The sequence below is a fragment of the Mauremys mutica genome, chromosome 3 (assembly GCF_020497125.1).
Source record: "Mauremys mutica isolate MM-2020 ecotype Southern chromosome 3, ASM2049712v1, whole genome shotgun sequence".
NCBI classification, from domain to species: Eukaryota; Metazoa; Chordata; order Testudines; family Geoemydidae; genus Mauremys; species Mauremys mutica.
In genome coordinates, this window is record NC_059074.1 from 154146315 (window position 1) to 154165288 (window position 18974).

Genomic DNA, 18974 nt, shown 5'->3' on the forward strand with positions numbered 1-18974 from the left:
TGCACCTTCTCCCTCCAGTTCTATTCCATCTGCCTCAGGTACAACACTGAAAATAGCAGATATTGGCCTTTCTCGTGGTATTTCTCATGGAAATCAAGAAGGGCAGAGGTGTAACTTTTTTTTCTAGTTAACCAAGGTATTTTCCAAACCTCTAAAATTTGAGGTTTGAGACTTTTTTGGTGGTGGTGGAGTGGTGGTGGGCGTGAGAGGAGAAGATTCTGTTCTTTTCAGCCAAACCTGTTTGCCCAGTCCTAGGAAAATCATGGACTTATTTACATAGGGGAAAAAAAGCCCCAAGAAATTTGATGTCTGGTTGATGCCTTAGTTCAAGTCTTTTTATGCCTTTTAGAACTCCTGCTTGGAGTGTCAGATGCTTAAAGGAAACAAACAAACAAACAAAAATCATGACCAGCCACAGCCTCTTTACCTTATTCTTGGTTGGGTCATCCAAAGGGCAGGCTTTTAAAAAAATCAACTATATAATATAAGCTTTTAATTACAAAGCTTATACAAATGAAGAAATGACCAGGTGTGAGAACAAGGCTAGCTGCTGGGCCCAGCTCAAGGAGAGGTAGAAGGAGATTGTGTATTAAAATGTAAACACATATATTGAATGACTGGGTTCCAGGCAAAAATCTGGAAGTTTCATGAACATCTGAGAGAAGGACTTAGTGTGGGTTAGGCTTCTCCTAGGGTTGTGTACAGGTCAAACTTCCTTTGCAGCCAAATCCAAAAGAAGGAAAAATACAAGTGATCTGATGGTGCCACCCCATTCAGAATCCATCTAATCTCTATGCAACTCTCATATTGTACTAAAGCCCAAACCAAAATGAGAGCCAACCGAAGCAACAATGAATGATGATTCAGTTTAATTACACCCTCTTGTATGAACTGACTAGCGCGTGCACATTTCACTGCCCTTTAGGGGCTCCTCTTGGGTGCTGTGGAGTACCTGCTGGTTTGGAGAGTTGGTTGGCTTATTTATGAATAAGTTATCTGACAAACGTAGCTCATTTTGCTGTCTGCAAACCAATTCCAACTTTATTGACTGGATTGATTATTCACAAATAGGCACCTGATATTTTAGATAAATGATTTTCAGCCTGTGGATTATTCTCAGAACGGTTCACTACAACTGCCTGCTGTTTGTTATTCAGAGTGTATGATTGGTCTCATGAGTGATATTTCTTCTTCCTAACCAACTGAGTGAAACTTCTGCAACGGAAGAATAACAAACAAATAAATAGCACACTTGTTGGTAGACATTTTTGAACAAGTAATTATCTGCAGAATAAGATTTCAATATTGTCACTCTGTATAACCCTGAAGCCTAGACTGTCTGTATAGTCAGTGTGAAGTGACAGAAACTGCTATGAGCATGATTAAGAGCTCTTTTTGTAAAGAATATCACCAGGTTGAATTATCACTGAGATTCACAGTCTGTTACTCTCCAGTTTATAAGTTCCCAGCTATTTTGACTATATGAGTTATACCCATGTGGTATATAATTACAGTAAGGGATATTTCTGTGCCATGCCAAGGGTTCTAGGTCATAGTGACATCAAAGGTAACTCAACCAATTGCCACCCTTACTCTACAGCTAAGTTGTGTGCAACAATTACATTGGTTAAATGAGGGAGAGTAGTGGATTACTTGGCCCGTTTGCCACAGTTCTTCAAAAGCACCCACACAACACAGCCAGCACAAACAAACAATGCCAAAACACACAGAGCCATTCACCGTAGCATATGCCCTTCATTCACCACCTGCACAAACCAACACAACTCTTCCAGTGTGTTGCAACAGAAACAGCTGGGAGCATGGCTGAGACTCTCTCTGTTCAGAACATCACCAGCTGAGCCCTGTGGAACCAGATGGAATGTTGGCACACAAAGGTTCTGTGGCAGTTGGAATGTGACAGTTGATTTGAGGAGGTGGGAGTTACAGCTATGGGGGACACACAAAGGTGGTGGTGCCTGCAGCCAGGGGTCAGCTCTGTCACAAACAATGGGGAACATGTTAACACAGCAACGTTGGTCAATGCAATGCAACATGGAAATGAGCCCCAAAGCACTACCTACGTATGTGGCTGTACTGCCTCTCTGGATGATTTCCTGGTCACTAGCACACACCGCTTTGTGTTGTTTTAGTGTGGCTACTGCTGCGGTGCTTTGTGACAGCATTTGATGAAATAGTACACAGGTACACTGGGGTGAACGCCTGCCACAAGTACTTAAATAATCTGACTCCATGCTATACTGAAATGGGCACAAGTGAAAGCCTTTCCCATAGCTACTGGTATATGGTGGCACCATTACCAGCACCACTCTAAGTGTTGACCACCCACCATGGCAAGAAAGAAAGCTCCTAACACTGGCCAGAGAGAGGCTACAAGAAGGAAAACATTAAGGAAAAATGAATCAGATACAGCACACGGATGATGGATTACTTGGCCCAACTACCACACCTGTGTAACAGCATCGGCTCTCATCCACTATTTTGTGCTAAACGTCTTGAAACTTTAGGCTTTGCCAACATTTTCATGAACAAACCAATGGTTATCCAAATACTCGCAAACAAGGAATGACAGAACACAGCCCTTCTCCAGCAACGACATCAAAGTGAGCTCACCCTGTTGATTCACAAAATATAAACTGACCTCTCTTGGTACTGTTCAGCCAGCTCTGTTGGGTTGTTTAGTAAGTGTAAGGCCTTGTCTACTGGTTTATTGTTGTAGAGTTGCTTATGAGAGCTGGGCAGTGCCAACTAGGTTTAATTAGGGTTGTTTGTGAGGCAGTGTGGGCTAGGGGCTAGAGCACTGGATTAGCATGCAGAAGGACCTGGGTTTTATTCCTGGGTCTGCCACTGCTTTGCTGGGTGATCTTGGAGAAGTCACTCTCGTCCCTCTGCCTCAGTTTCCCCATTGTAGAATAAGGATATGATATTGACCTCACATTGTGTGAGAACTAGGCAAGTTTATTATTTGTGGTGAGATTGCACATGTATTAAGCTGTGCCCACTTATTTTGTATTGGAGAGTTAAATGTCAGCTAAGGGGTGTGCACACTGGTTTGTTGTTGGGTTTCCTGAAACTGTGTGATTGGCATTGATGGGAGGTTATTTTGAGCATTTAAACAAAACCAAAGCCCTAACATAAAGAAATGAGTTTTGTACAAAATATAAATGAAAAAAATACAAAATAGCAATGATTTATATATAAAAGCTTGTCATTTTGAAGAATCCCAAAGAGCTTCACAAATGATCTGTGCTATATGGAAAATTACTGCACATTCCACATAAATGTGGCCACTTTTTAGGTGGAACATGGCAATTGTTTATCTTTATCCAGCAACATATCACAACTGTTTAGCACAGAAACAGAAAATAAGGATAATACAACAGTGCGTCCATTGGAAACTGTTGGGGGTATGTAGGCCAGCAGAATGTAAATAAATACATCTCTGCTTGACCAGATTCTGGGGCTAAGGAGAAAGGCCATGGGCTCTTTAATAGTCACAGCAAGTTAGTACCTTAGTCCTACTTTCTCACCTAAAAGGGGGCACGTTCAGCACCACAGGCCCCTCAACATTCTGCTGGGCTTATTGATTAAGTGATGACTCCCAGAAGAGTGCTGCCTACTGACTCACCAGCACTGCTTTCTGCGGTACTCCGGTTTTAACTTGGAGGATTCCCAGCTTGACCTTGCTTAGTTTGTGAAGTCACAGCCCAAAGCAGAAGTGCTAGAAGCAAATTGCCTGAAGGAGGTCAAATGCTGGGCCTGCTAATCCTGACATTTTCCCTTTGTAGTATAAACCTTCTACACCTTGTGAAAGATAATGTGGAAAAAAATATATTTTTTCCATATGGCAAAGGCAGCTTCTGGCTTTACTGTATTGAAACAATTGGTGGGTTGTAAATTGTTTTGGCCTTAGGGAGCTGGTACTTTCTCTCCCCCCCGCCCTTCCCCCCTCTTTTAAGCAAGTACATTGGCAGGTCGCCTGGTCTCCCCTGGTCCTGCAGATCTGTTTCCCTCCTGTTTGCCAAATGCCTAAAAAAAGGAACCAATCAGATCACATTCACCTAATGGATTTATGAATCTCCTTAGGTGCCATCAGGCCTAATTTCTTAGCAAGCTGTGACAGTTTAACATCTGGGCAATAACTGCAGAGGGGTGATGGATGGCTAGGGGACCACGGAAACCCGGAATTGTTACTAAGCTACAGTAAAAGCCATAGCCAAGCCCTGTGCAAATCTTCCCCAGTGTTAATGGAACCATCTAAATAAGGATGAAGGTAGGTTTCCCTTGTTGTCATCATTGCAGCAAAGTTATTTGCTTTGTAGTTCATGTCTTTTGCCAGGTGGCCTGGAACTGTTTGTCAAGCTGAACTTGAATAGGTTTAATTTACTATTGGGCTTTATTGAACTGTGGTTTCACCCATTTTTAAAGGGATCCTTTAAGAAGGAAGGAGCTGTATTAACCTGTTACTTCACGCAGAATGCACTTGAATCACAGCAATTCACTATGTGCTATTCTGGTGCCTAGATACTGTGGGGATGGTGCATTAGAAATGCCTTAATTAGAGTACTTATTTCCATGCTGACTTTGTAGCAGATTAGGTTTTGTGTGTTCAAAGACTGGAAGGTGCAATTGCATCCCTGAACAAAGCTAGCACTAATCGATAGCACTGATCCTGTGTGAACTGATTTGCTATGGCTCTCTGTCACTAGGAGAAGACCAAGTTGTTGGAATCTGGAACAGAAGCAGTTGCCATATGGCCAGGTTTTGGCAAATCAATGGATCCTTTTGGGGTTCTGCTGGCAGTGGTAAGGGTAGACTGGTTCAGAAAGTAATATTGATTTCATTTCTGCTGGCTTGACTGACCCTAGGATGGATTGAAATGTACTATAAGCAGGGCTTACCTGTTGGATGTTGTGCAAACATGGATTGGAGACACTTATGTAAGACTCGTAGGCTAAAACCTGCTAAGAGTGCTAGGGGTTTCTTTTTAGAGCTTGTTTATGTTCCAATAGGAGAAAAGGGCTTTATTAAAAAAAGAAATTTGCCATGCCCTTCATCTGTACTGTACAGATCTCAGGGTATATTTTAAAACTATAAGTAAGGCTAAGATTTTGTCATGGTTATTTGTAGTAAAAGTCACCGACAGGTCACGTGCAATAACCAAAAATTCACGGAAGCCCCTGACCTGTGTCTGACTTTTATTAAAAATAACTATGGCAAAATGGGGAAGGAGGAGGGTCCAGCACCCCCTGCTGCTGGGGCTCTAGGGTTCCCCCCACGCATGGTGACTGAAAGCACAGGGTCCCCACTGCCCACTGGCAGCAGTTTGGAGCTATGAGGTCTGCTTTGGCAGTTGGGAGCTGCAGGGTCCCCCCCATCCGCCACCCCTGGCAGTGGCTCGGAGTTGTGGAGATCCCCCTGCTACCCACTCTGCCAGCTGGGGGCTACGGAGGGGCTCCCGCCTCCAGTAGCGGCTAGGAGTTGCAGGGGTGGGGGGGGCCCTGCTGGCTGACAGCTCCAGCTCCAGCTCCACCGTCCTGGGGTTGAAGCAGATTCAGTGACTTCCATGACCTTTGTGACAAAATCTTAGCCTTACATGCAGGCACTTATTACTGCAGTGTTAGAGACACTGGTAGAAAATGGCAATTATTTTTAGTGGGGAATTTTTTCTATATTTCCTGCAAATATTTTTATTTTCTAATCTGAAACTGAAAAATGTTTGGTTTTCAAAAACAGCTTTTCTTTAAAAAATTAATTGTTCAATACAACTTTTCAAAAACCAAATCTTGGATTTTTTTTACCAAATATTGTTTGGTTTTCAATTTCTGTTTTTATAGAAAAAATGTAAAACTTACTCCTCCAAAATGAAAATGTTGATTAGAAAATGTTTTCATTTTGATTGAATGGCTCTTTGTCATCAAAAAAAAAGTTTCGACATTTTCTAAAACCTCTAGGGCTAAATTCCTCCCTGGTGTCACTTCACTGTCAATGGAACTGCACCAGGGATTAATTTTGTTCACTGTCTTTCAGACAAAATGGTCAAGGCCACCATCACCCACCACTGATGCTAGTGGGAGCTTTGCCATTGATTTCAATGCCCATGGAGAGCACTGGGTCCGATCATGATGTCTTGGCCAGTATTTCCTCCTCTGGCTCTAATATCTGAGGCTGTGCATGAACTGTTGTGAGAGCCTGTGCTGCCATAGTTGTGATACTCGTTGGGATTCCCAGATATAAATTCTATTCTTTGTTTGGATGAACTAGCTACTGCTCCTAGACATAACATTGAGGACCTACGCTAACCTCAACCATATCTCACTCACTTGCCTTGATCTACTTGATTTGACGGCTGATGAACGAAGTCAGGGATGTGCTGAAAAACGCTTTCAGTGTTACAGAACAACAGCTGCCCCATTACGATCCCGGACTTGACTCAGACAAAACTGATTTTCCTGAAACTTTGCTAGATCTTGTTAGGGAAGTTTGGTAACTACTAGACAAAGCTTTTAAAGTTATGTGGTTAAATCTTGGCTCTGTTGAAGTCAATGGCAAAACTCCTATTGACTTCAATGGGTCTGGGATTTCATCCATGGAGTGTTGAAAATTCACCTCTAGTTGAATTTTGAATATTTTTCTGATTCTTCTTAGCTCATCATAACTCCCAAATAATTTCATCTGCAAACTCTAATGTTTTGGTTTTGCTGGCAGGAGGTACCTCTTAGTATTTGTGGGAGATAAGAACAATGTTAAGCGTTATAAAGAGCAAAGTTTATAGAACAATCATTTACAAATATAAACTGAACTTCTGACTCCAGCTTCTGGCTGAGCCAGAGATTTATTGGGGATAGATGGGTGCAGGGGCAGCAGGGTGGAGAGAAAGAAAGGATATATTATTATCCCATTTTACAGATGAGGCATTGAGACACAGAGAGCCCAAGTGACGTGCCCAAGGTTACACAGAAAGTCATTGGAAGAGCTGGAAACAGAACCCAGCTCTCTTGCATCTCAGTTTAGTCCCATCATTATAAGATCATTTGTCCTCTTGTATGTGGGTGTTTTTCTTTGCCTTCTAACATTTAAATTTAACATGAACTTTACAATGCATTTCTACCTGATTAAGTGGACTTGTTCTTTAAAGGGGGTAGATTTCAAGCATGATAATGTTGATTCATCCCAGAATAGGTGAAGTTAAAATGAATTAGATAAATTATCTAGGGTAGCCAGCAGCCCCCTACCTGTTTATCCTTTTCCTTTTTTCTGGAGCAACCCTAATCTGCTATCTAAGGCATGCTAGACCGCTAGTATAATAAAACAGCACACTGTTGAATGCATACTGCCTTTTCCTTGCCAGTATGTTAGATGCCTTCCCTCCCCAGCTATTCCTCTGATACACCCCCTATAAACTTTCTACATGTTTCATTTTCAATGTCTGCCACAAACTATAGGTTGGCGCTATACAAATGAGGGTTTTTTCGGCCTCCTTGGGCTGATGATTATGGAGCACTATCTACATGGAACAGCGGGGGGTAGCACAGCTCACGAAAAGAGCAGTTTTTTAAATGATGTGAAACAACAAGATTGGGGCTGGGTCCTGCTGCCATTTGACTTCAGTTGGAGTAGGATCAGTCCTTGGCTTGTAATTCTCATACATTTTTCAGCTGTTTCAAGGAGGAAAAAAGAGCCAGAAATACAGAATGGACTAATTCACTTCAAGAACTGGTTTCTACAAGACATATCCTGGAGGCAAACCTAATGCAACCAGGCACATTCTTGTAGAAATAGTGCTTTTCCCCATCTCTCACACAGAGCATTGGTCAAAAGAAAATCGTGGGAGTAAAAATGTAATAATATCCCTTTCCCTGCACTCACAAAGAAGGGACTTTTCCATGACTCCACTAAGGACTGTAACATCATGCAGCAGCCTAATGCCTGTAGCTTTTTTAGCAAAACAAGATGTCTTCCCCCCCCACTTGGGCATCAGACTCACGTCCCAGATTGCTGGAGAATTTGAATAGTGAGTAGTTAATGAGGGAATGAGGTTCTCTCTCTTCATATCCTGTCTCCTTATTTATTTAATCATGGAATCCCCAGAGGCTGGAGAATAAGAATGCATCATAAGTCCCAATCTCCCAGGGGCTGGTGCAGGGTTGTACCCTAGAACCTGTGTTGTCCAGCCCACAACACACACTCTTTGTCCCGTTTTCAACAGAGATGGGCCCAGGCCAGAAGTGTTTATCTGGACCCTTAAATGTTGGTGGCTCAGATAAAATGGGTCTCAGATCGAGATCCTCTGTATCATGCCTGTCTCTGCTTTTAAATGTCCAGTATGTTCCACCACCTTCACTGGGAGACTATTCACCTGCCTGCTAGGACATTTTCCTTGCCAACACTTCACTTTCCCCCATTTCATCCCTGTACTCCTATTTATACCCTCTGAGTCCACCTAAAACAATTCCCCCTCCCTCCTTGGTATTTACTGGTAGAATGAAACAAAGTTCTCTATTTAACTAATGTAAAGACTTTATTTAAATGAAGAAACAGGTCCACTTTTCCCATCCAACATCACTCTCTGTTGACTGCCTGAATGTACTGATGACCTCCTGTGACATGAGCTGTGCTATCTTAGTGCATGTTATAGAGGATTCAGGATTGTCAGACATTCTAGGCCAATCCAGTTTGCTGCATGTGACCTGATGAAATCTGTGCAAGGTAAACTTCTGCTGCGGAATATATCTCCTTGGCATCCTTCATTTCCAAGAAAAGGTATTTCCACCACCGTGACCTTCACTGTAATTTAAAATTTCTGAAGCTACTTATGATGCGATTGTTGTTAATTTACATAGCCTCTTCAAAGCATTAATATCCCCCCGGAGCACCTCCGCCTCAAGTCCTACATGAGGATTTCCTGCCCTGAAGGGTGAATGCAACTGAAGAACATGGGCTCTTGTAAAACAACAACAAAACCTCCCTTCCTGCAGGAGAGGTGGGATTTTAAAGCCCCAGGACTGTAATTCATGTTGTTAATGCTTATCGGTGACTCTCACCCGGGCTTCAGTGCAGTTCTATGGAAGAATAACTGACTTCACTCTTAGCAAGTTCCTCTGCATTCAGCACGTGTACTGCTGGACAGCAGCTTGCCCTGCCACCCAGGGGAGCTGGGTACAAGACAGTTCCAATTTGTAGGGTACATTGCACTATAATAGTGTTCCATAACCAGGCTAAATAGGACCATGCACATAGGCAGTGCCTTAGTTAGTACCGTGCTTGTAGCTATGGCACCAGCCATGAATCTGCCTGTCAGAGGAGTATGCAATCAACCTAAACTTGGCCTACTGGATTTGTGCTGTGTATACGTGCACTGGCTATGCTCTTGACATGGCCGTGTTCCCCCATCTATGAAAGTCTCCTCTGCTTTTGCTCCTAGACAGCCACATGTTTCAATTGTGATCAGACCTCAGACCCTTATGTAAGATGCCCTGAGATTTGTTCTATACTTCCATTAAAGTCACCCCCACTATGGTGGTTTTCAAGTGAAAACCAGGTTCTTTGAGACCCCTGATATTTCCCACTTATGCTAACCAGCATTCCTGTGTTCCCCAAACCAGATGAACAGGCAAAATCTCATGTGGAATATAACTATTCTGTTATCCAGAGTGAATAAACTGTGAGTAGCAGCATTTGGATTTCAGTGCAGTTGTCAGAGAGCTGAAGTATGCAGTTAGCTAATATGCAATTAACTGGATTAGCAGCCCAGGCAACCAAATGGGGTTTGCTCAAGACCATGTGATTTTCATGCATGTAAGTGGATTAGGTAGCAAAGCACTGAGCAGGTAGAGTACATTGTACCACTATGTCTGTGATGGATGGCCACGTTCAGCTGGGCTCACATCTATCCTGGAATTCACTCTCATCTCACTGCCTCACTATTGCATCTGGTCTGTTTAGTGGTGAGTGACCGCTCCCTGGGTGTGAGGCTGTGACATGATGGAAGATCATGTGGTTGCCATTTGAAACACATATACAGCTCAAAGCTGTATTCCTACTTAACTTCCCTTCTCCTTTACACCATGGTGTCCAAAGTATGGCCTGCAGGCCTATTACAGCCCAAAGGAGCATTTTAAAATGTGTCCCATGGCTGCCGTTTAAGATCAGGCAAAGCTCATTAACTTCAGGAACTCAAACAAGCACTATTTTCTGTTCATCTGCTGCATGAAGAGGAGAGAAGCACAAGGAAATAGGCTTATGTGCCTTCACGGCCTGATCTTGCAGAGTGCCTAGGGCCTGCAGCTCCCATTGGCTTCAGAGGGCATTAGGGACCCTCAGCCTTTCTCAGGATTAGACCCTTATTTTGGCAGAGAGAAAAATGGTGGAGCCTTATGAGACAAATTAGGTGCAGGCCTCCATGTTCTTTGCAAGTTGCTAAACCAGTCCTCAGTTTCACAGGTGCCAGGCACTCTTGCTATCTGTGGCCAAATCAGTCTTTTACATTGTTCACCATTCAGGATTAGAGCTGGTCAGAACCCAGAATTCCCATTCTACAGGAAATTACACAATTTTGGATTTTTTTTTCATTCTAAATCAGAATGAAAAATTGAAACTTCCTGCAGAATGAATTCTGAGATTTTGTTTAGGAAAAAAAAAATCAAAAATGACATTTCATTTCAACCTTATTGAAACATTTAAACTATAATATATAATATAATTATAGTAAATATTATTTTTATTAAACATAAAAATCCAAATTGACTATTTTGACCTTATCACAATGAATCATTTCAATAATTTTTTTCATAAAAAAATTCAAATAAGCAAACACTGTCTGCAGAAGATGACAATTTCATCAGGAAAATTTCAGTCAGCTCCACTGAGCATACTGAATGGGATGCTCCTACAATTGTCCCAATCTTTGTAGCATAGAACAGTGATAGTGCAGACTCTGGGGCTTTTATCCCAGTACTCCTTTAAATAGGAGCAGTATCTATAAAATCTGTTTTACCTTAATCACAGCATATTAGCCTCTCTGCAGTTTCTCACCCTCCGAGTCTGTGAGTTTGTGGACATTCCACAGAGAGGGAGTGTTGTCTAGTGGTTGGACCAAGAGGAATTGGGTGCAGGATGCCTAGTCTCTATTAAAACTAACTTGCTTTGTGACCTTAGGGAGGTCACTTAACTGCTCCATGCCTCAGTTTCCCCATCTGTAAAATGCATACCGTGCTTGTTATCTCATGCAGGTATGGTGTGTGCTAATTACAATAATGTTTGTAAGGCTTGTCAGAAGCAAATTGCTGTATGCTGGAGGTGCAAAGTATTATACTAGTATTATAATATTCTCCCTCCCCTGCTTTGCCTTATTGTGGGAAAATGCATACTGGGAGGAGGGGGCAGGCACATGTTTACACACAAAGGGGTGAAGACGTTGCCATTTCCTTTCCCACAGACTCCCATGAGCTTTACTCACAAAGCAGATTTACCTGGCGTCAGCCTGCAGAAGGGTCAGAAAAATTGGCTGTGGGGAGTGTCTTAAGCACTGACCTCATTGTACTGCAGTTGAGAAACCATTCGCCCTAAGAGACATTTATGAAAACAAAGACCTCAGCTCCTCACGTCTTTTCTACTTTCATTCATTTTGAAGATGGTCTTATCACAACTTGACATGTGTCTCATTGTGTTGATGTTCCAAACTCTAGTGACTAGGGCACTGCACTAGGAATCAGGAATCCTGTTCCTGGCTCTGCTGTTTGACCCTGTGCAAATCACTTTTCTTCTCTGTGCCTTTTGCCATCGATAACATGGGGCTAAAGCTACTGACCTTCTGTGGCTTTGAGATCTACAGATGAATGCTAAGCAGCATTGTTTTGGTGCTGGTTTATGGTGTGTTGATGTAGGAGTCAGAATGTTCATAGGGGCCAGAAGGGACCACTGTGATGGTTGAGTGTTCACCCTTGACAGTGGTGGGTTCTTATGTGCCTCAGGTTCTATTGTTGCCCTATGCCCAACGTCACCAGGGCTTATCCTGGCTAGCAGTACTAGTAACTGGCACTCTTCTCCTCCTTGAATCATTCCCATCCAATGGCCCTGTGTGAAATATGATGGTGGTTCAATCCATTTCCTTGTGGGCAGGTATTCACTCCACAAAACTATAAACTAGTCTTTCCTTTGCAATACAGCTTCCTCCATTCATAGATTATAAAACCAAAAGGGATCATTGTGATCGTAGTCTAATCTCCTGCATAGCACTGGCCACGGAACCTCACCCAGGTATCTATGCCTCAGGTGCATCACTTCTGTTTGAACTACAGCATATCTGTTAGAAAGACCTGGCACCTATCAGACATGACATCAATGCCATCCCTCACTATAGTCTCTGAGTATCATCACAGTTGGCACTAACCATCACCCTTGTTTTGCAGTCTTGGCAGGAAAGCCAAGGTTTGGACAAACTACGGGGACTGAGCCACCCTCTCTCCTCCCAATAGGGTGATCTCTGCAGCTCAGGGATGAGGCACCTTAATGGAGGACTCGCTTGCATTGCCACTGCCTATATTCTACCTTTTCTTTGTACAGTCAGCCTCCACTGCTGGTAGCCACCTCAGCACTTAGCCTTTGCCTCCTGTCTCATGGTGTAGCTGAAGCAGGTTGTTGTCCGGTACAATCTCATGCTTTTTAGAACACAGTGGAGCTGGGTGTAGTCTCTCTGTCAGTTTTACCATGTGGTTTCATTTTACATCTAGATTTCCTGTAGTTGAACCCCGAAAAGGCACCATGACTTATCCCTCAGGTCAGGGCTTAAATGCTCATAGAGTATTTGCCAGAGTCATGGGACTCAGGGCTTCAGCACTGCATGGGGCACTGGTGCTTGGGGCTTCAGCCCCATGGGAGGTGCTGGGATTTGGGGCTTCTGCCCCATAGGTTTGAAAATATTTACCGGAGCACCACTCTGGACAGTTCCGGCTGAATTTAAGCCCTGCCTCAGGATTACTGGATGCCACTCTTATAGATTGTTGGATTATTTGGTTTGTTCTTCAGGGCAGTGTTCAGAGAGAGAATAAATAAATGGTGGAATTCAGCTGTAAACCTTCAGAGCTGGGTTGAGCTGGGGAGCAAAGCACAGGGGTGATGGGAAAGCAGGGGAACTCCGGCAGTGCTGCAGGGCTAGGCTGAGCTAGGGAGTAGAGCACAGGGGAAACATGGACAGTGTCGTGACTCGGCAGCCTTTTGCTTACTCTCCAATCACTGTCAAATTCCCTCTCATTGCACAGAAGTGATCGCTAGGATGATAATAGTGGAAATATTTTAAAAATAATATAAGGTCTCTTTAATCAATTTCCTTCTATTATTATTTCCATCAATATTTTTTCTTTTACTCATTCTATTTTTTAGCACTGGAGGCTGCTTTGGAGCTCAGCTCGTACTTATTACAGAGATTGTGAGCTCTTTCTTATATGTCTGCAAAGTCCATTCACACCTATGGTGCTGAATTAATAATATCAGTCTGTTACTCTTGGTTATATAACTGGGGGAGGGGGTGAGCGGGTCTGTATAAGCTAACCTGCTCTGGATGTGTCCACTGGGCTCTAATTAATACGGATGTTAAGCATGCTCTCGTTCCTCATGGACTCAGTTGCAGTGGCATGTTGATCACCCAGGTGCCTGTCCAATGCCTGGCAGAAGTTGCTATGGGGAAAGCCCAAGGGCTCCCAATTCAGCAGAGGTTCTTGTGAGCAAAAGGTGCCTGTCACAGTGCCAGGAGGTTGCTGCTGCAGCAGCAGCGAATGGTTCTGCTGCCGAACGTGCCTTTTGTGTATGTGTGTAGGACGCAAACAATACATACCGGTAAGTACAGCAATAGCTGAGCAGGTATCAGGTTACAGCCATGGAAGGACGTGTGGAGAATGTGGTCTGCCTCCTTCACAACTGGAAAAGTCCCCTCATACAGTGCCTCTTACCCAGACCGGGCCTGTTTCCTAACAGCTCCCCCTTCTGCCTGTGAAAATGCAGCTCAGGGACTACCTGATGAGAGTGTTCAAAAGTTCAGTGGAACTTGTCTTCATTGCCCACCATGAGGGGGAAGCAGTGTTCATCCATTACTGGAATCTGGATCGGGGAACGTAAACATGGCTGATCTCCTTAAACACCCAAGGATGTTCAGTTTGGTTTTTCTGTTGGGTTGGCCTGAGGTCGCTGGAGGCTGTACAAGTGGTAGAGCTAGATGGACAGATTAGAGATTACTTTTGATCTCCTAAAAAGGAACAAAGAGTCCTGCGGCACATTATAGACTAACAGATGTGTTTTGGTCTCCTAACACTGTTTGTTCATATTATTATGAACCCTTTCTGTGGCTGCAGATATCACGGTACAGACTTGTGAGTAGCTCTCATCCATTTTCCTTCCCTTGATGCTCCAAAGGGCTGTGGACACAGCACCTTCCATGTGGAACTTAAATTCAGCATCTATGGAATGCTGAAGTTGCAGTAAGGCTAAGATCACAGAGAGGTGGCCTAGTGGATAGACCAGTAGACTGGGATTCAGGAGATTTGGGTAGTATTCCTGGTTCTGCTGGATGATGATGGACAAATCACATCACCTCTCTGTGCCTCAGTTTTCTCATCTGTAAAATTTGAAAAAATGATTCTGACCTCCTTTGTTACGGTGAATCTACATGGGGGATTTAATCTAAATCTTTTTGATGCACATCAAGTCATACCAACAGTGTACACACACAACACCTTTTCCATTTTCAATTCGCCTTGCGTGGACACACAGTAGCAATTTCCTGCAAACTCAGAGCATAACATTCTCCCGGGGTATCCAATGGTCCTTTGCTTTGCTGTTGACAGGGGTGGCTCCAGGCCCCAGCACGCCAAGCACGTGCTTGGGGCGGCATGCCGCGGGGGGCGCTCTGCCGGTCGCCGGGAGGGCAGCAGGCGACTCCGGTGGACCTCCCGCAGCATGCCTGCGGCGGGTCTGCTGGTCCCGCGGCTGGGGTGGAGCATCCGCAGGCGTGCCTGCGGGAGGTCCACCGGAGCCGCGGGACCAGCGGACCCTCCGCAGGCATGTCTGTGGGAGGTCCACCGGAGCCGCGGGACTGGCGACCGGCAGAGCACCCCCTGCGGCGTGCTGCTGTGCTTGGGGCGGCGAAATCGCTAGAGCCGCTCCTGGCTGTTGAGCAGTGTCCTTGGGACTGTTTTTGCTGTGAATTGTGGGAAGCCAGCTGGGGTCAAATATTTTTTTTTTAATCCCATGATTCTGCTGTCTCTGCCCCATACTTTCTTTCTGGGCTGGGCCACACCATTTTCAAGTTGTTGTTGGCCAGTATGGACCCAACAATGCTCCACAATGCTATGGTGACAAGCATGAATACTCACAGGCATCTTGGGCTGTATTACTGCACTTGGAACCGATGACTTCTGCACTGGCATTTGATTGTTGCATCAACAAACAGAGCAGGAGAATATTCTACAGCAGTACTCCTCCGGCAGTATCATATTGCCTCTAAATAAATCCATGGTATGCCCACATCTTGAATACTGCGTGCATATGTGGTCGCCCCATCTCAAAAAAATATATTGGAATTGGAAAAGGTTCAGAAAAGGGCAACAAAAATGATTAGGGGTATGGAACAGCTTCCGTATGTGGAGAGATTAATAAAACTGGGACTTTTCAGCTTGGAAAAGAGACAACTAAGGAGGGATATGATAAAATCATAACTGGTGTGAAGAAAGTAAATAAGGAGTGTTATTTACTCCTTCTCATAATACAAGAACTAGGGGTCACCAAATGCAATTAATAGGCAGCAGGTTTAAAACAAACAAAAGGAAGTATTTCTTCACACAGCGCACAATCAGTCTGTGGGACTCTTTGCCAGAGGATGTTGTGAAGGCCAAAACTATAACAGGATTCAGAAAAGAACTCGATAAGTTCATCATGGAGGATAGATCCATCAATGGCTATTAGCCAGGATGGGCAGGGATGGTGTGCCTAGCCTGTTTGCCAGAAGCTGGGAATAGGCGACAGGGGATGGATCACTTGATGATTACTTGTTCTGTTCATTCCCTTTGGGGCACCTGGCATTGGCCACTGTCAGAAGGCAAGATACTGGGCTAGATGGGCCTTTGGTCTGACCCAGCATGGCCACTCTTATGTCCTTATGAGCACTGTGGACATTACTGCTGTGGAGGTTTATCTGGTTATTCTGAGACACTCAGCTTATCCCCTGATGCCCAGGCTAATGAAGCCATACACAGGCTGCTGCTTGAACAGAAGGAAGGAACATTTTAACTATCACCTGAGTAGTTGCAGAATGGTTGTTGAGTGTGCATTTGGCCATTGGAAAGCAGGTGGCGCTGTTTATGGAATCGGTTGGAAGCAGCAGGAAAAAAGTTCCAACCATTAAAGCAACATATTGTGTTTTGCATAATATTTTTGAGAGCAAGGGGGAAAGCCTTACTGGTGGGTGAGAGGCTGAGGTGCCGGGACTTGCTCAAAGGTTCAGTCTTCCAGTAAGGCATTCCACAGAGAACACAAACACCCACGGGCATCCTGACAGGGCTGCCTACTGTTCGTATTTTGAGTCACATGCCTGAACAGGTTAGCTCATGGGGGTGTATTGGTATGCAGACATTATGAAAGCTGGGGTATTGTGTGGGGGTGGTTGAAGTTTAACATTCCCTATGTGCTTTTGTAAAAACCTGTGTATTATTTCCACTTTATTTAAAGGATTTGCTGTGTTAAATGTAGTTATGACCCATAAAGGTTTTAGTATGAAAGAACAATAAAAAAAAGTTTTAATGAAACCAATGGAAAATAATATCTTTGTATTTGGAAACACATTTAACAAACCAATCTTCTTAAGCAGCCAACTGTGCACAGACCTTTAATTACTGCAACAGTGCAAACAAATGTCAAAGTGCAACAGCAAGAACATTTCAAATTCAGCAATTTGTGGGGGGGGGTGTGCATAAAGTTCAAAGTGAGTATACGCCTTGCCTCTGGCTCTTCTTGTCCACGTGGGTTCTGGGGTTAAGTGCCTTGGCTCAAAATTCTCAGGGACATTGTAGGGCTCTAAAAAGCTGGCCTCGCACGTGAAGGGTTCTTGGTGCCCAGAGGTTGGACCGGAGAGGTAAATGGGAGCTGCTGGGAGCCCTGTTGTGGGGATGTGGAGGTTAGGAGTTGCTGCTGGTCCCAGTAGCCAGCATTGTCCAGAGGCTCAAGGACGTGTCTGCATCCTAAATTACAGGACTGCAGGGCCAGCTGGCCTAGCAGGAGGGTATTCTGGTTCAGGAAAGTGTCCATAAGTTGCCTCTGCATCTCTGTCTTTTTCCATACTCTCCTTTGCCATGGTAATGCTGTCTGTGGCCCCAGCCATGCTTTCCCTCGTCATTGTGTTGCTGTCCTGAGCCACTACCATGAGCTCTTTGGAGCTCTTTCTCTCTCTGGTCCTCATGTCCAGCATCCACCTCTCAGCAGCTTTGTTTTCCTCTTTGACTCTGCCAAGAGCTCTGACCGCAAGTCTTCCTTTTTCTCCCCTCAGGTTGGCCAGTCTGCCAGCAGTACATAGAGGCTCCGTGCTTGAAGATCTTGCTGTTGCAGGTGCTGTGGCTGGGGAAGTAGGGAATAAAAGTTGCTTATTGTTTGTATCACAGACAAGTTGACATCTTTTTTTTTAAAGTGTGTATATATGACTTTACCTCCTTGAGACTCTTTCTATTCTTGGGAGACCCTCAGAGCTGGCAAGTGGTCTGCACTTATGGTGGGTGCTGGGCGCATTTGGATTTCAGTCCACTGTATCTGCTTTCATGCTGTTAAGGGTGAGGAGGGGTGTTTGGAGTTATATTGCAGGTTGTTTTTTGCATTTTTTTTTTGGTATGCTGGAGGTGCTACGATCACTTGCGGGCAAACTGGATAGTAATTCCCTCTACATCCCCTTTAGGCTGTCCTCTCTTGATGACATTATGCTGAGGCAGGTGACTAGGAGGCAGAGAATGGCCTTATTCAAAAAGACAAAGGCAGACCAGCAAGATATGCTGTGAAGTTGTTCACCAGGTTGTCCCCCTAAAAGTGCTGGAGGAGTGGAAGGGGCTCTCAAGCTATGCTGGGAGGCATGGGCGTGTGGCTGTTCCTTATAACGTATGAAACGAAATCGAGCAATTTCTCAGTTTTAAGTTCTGCTAGATCTCCCCTGCAGACATGGAAAAAGTGCAGAAAAAAACAGATAAGGTCCTGCAATGATTGTCAGCTACGATGCATGTCACAGGGCAATTGCACCTCAGCGAGGAGCAGTAGTGTCTGTGCCTTGATCGGGTGTGCAGTGTGCACTGATACCTGATGCAAACTACGAAAACTAACCAAGTTTCTTTTCCTGTAAGAACTGTCTGAATACACTGTTGAGTTTTGCAGAAATGAATGCTTTTGTCACTGAAATCTACTATGGGAGGGGGGGCAGGCACAGACTGCACCAAGCTGGCAGGTGCCATTTTGAAGCATCTTAAGGTGGGGCGGGGTGGAGGCGGGGTCTCCTAGCTCACATCAGCCAACAATAATAATAATCATTAATAGTAAATTGTAAAGATAGGTACTCACATGTTAAAGATCCTTCCAGGGAATCTCTTTGGTCCTGGCCTGGGTTTCTGGCTGTGACTTGGGCACAGCTGAGGCAGGGCGGGAATCAGCACACATTGTAGCAGGGCAGGACTGGGGCTGGCTTTCCAATTGGCCGTTGTCAGGGTCTCGAGTCACAAAAAATACTGGGCTTTAGGGGGTAGCTCCTCTCTGGCATCCTCCTGCTCCTCCCCTAATGGGTTAAGCCAGTCGTTCTCAGTGGTGGGGAGTGCAGGCAGCAGGCTGTGAATAATGTCTATGGGGTTGTACCGTAATTGTGTAGAATCCTGTCCAGTTGATCAAAACACTGACAAGTCACATGCCCCCTACCAGATTGCCTCCTTTTATCCCTTGTTTCA

The 18974-nt window shown here is 44.4% G+C and overlaps 1 protein-coding gene across 2 annotated transcripts in view; it reads left to right on the forward strand.

Moving 5' to 3' along the window:
- Nucleotides 1-1921: 1921 nt before the first annotated feature.
- The window catches only part of TOGARAM2 (TOG array regulator of axonemal microtubules 2), a 73838-nt gene continuing 56785 nt past the window's right edge, over nt 1922-18974 (forward strand). The window contains exon 1 of one of the 2 annotated variants that reach the window (XM_045012009.1): nt 1922-2621. The gene's annotated coding sequence lies outside the window, so the exon portion shown is untranslated. Of the gene's footprint in view, nt 2622-2646; nt 2700-18974 lie in introns of those variants that run through there. The other variant, XM_045012010.1, reaches the window with a different exon arrangement.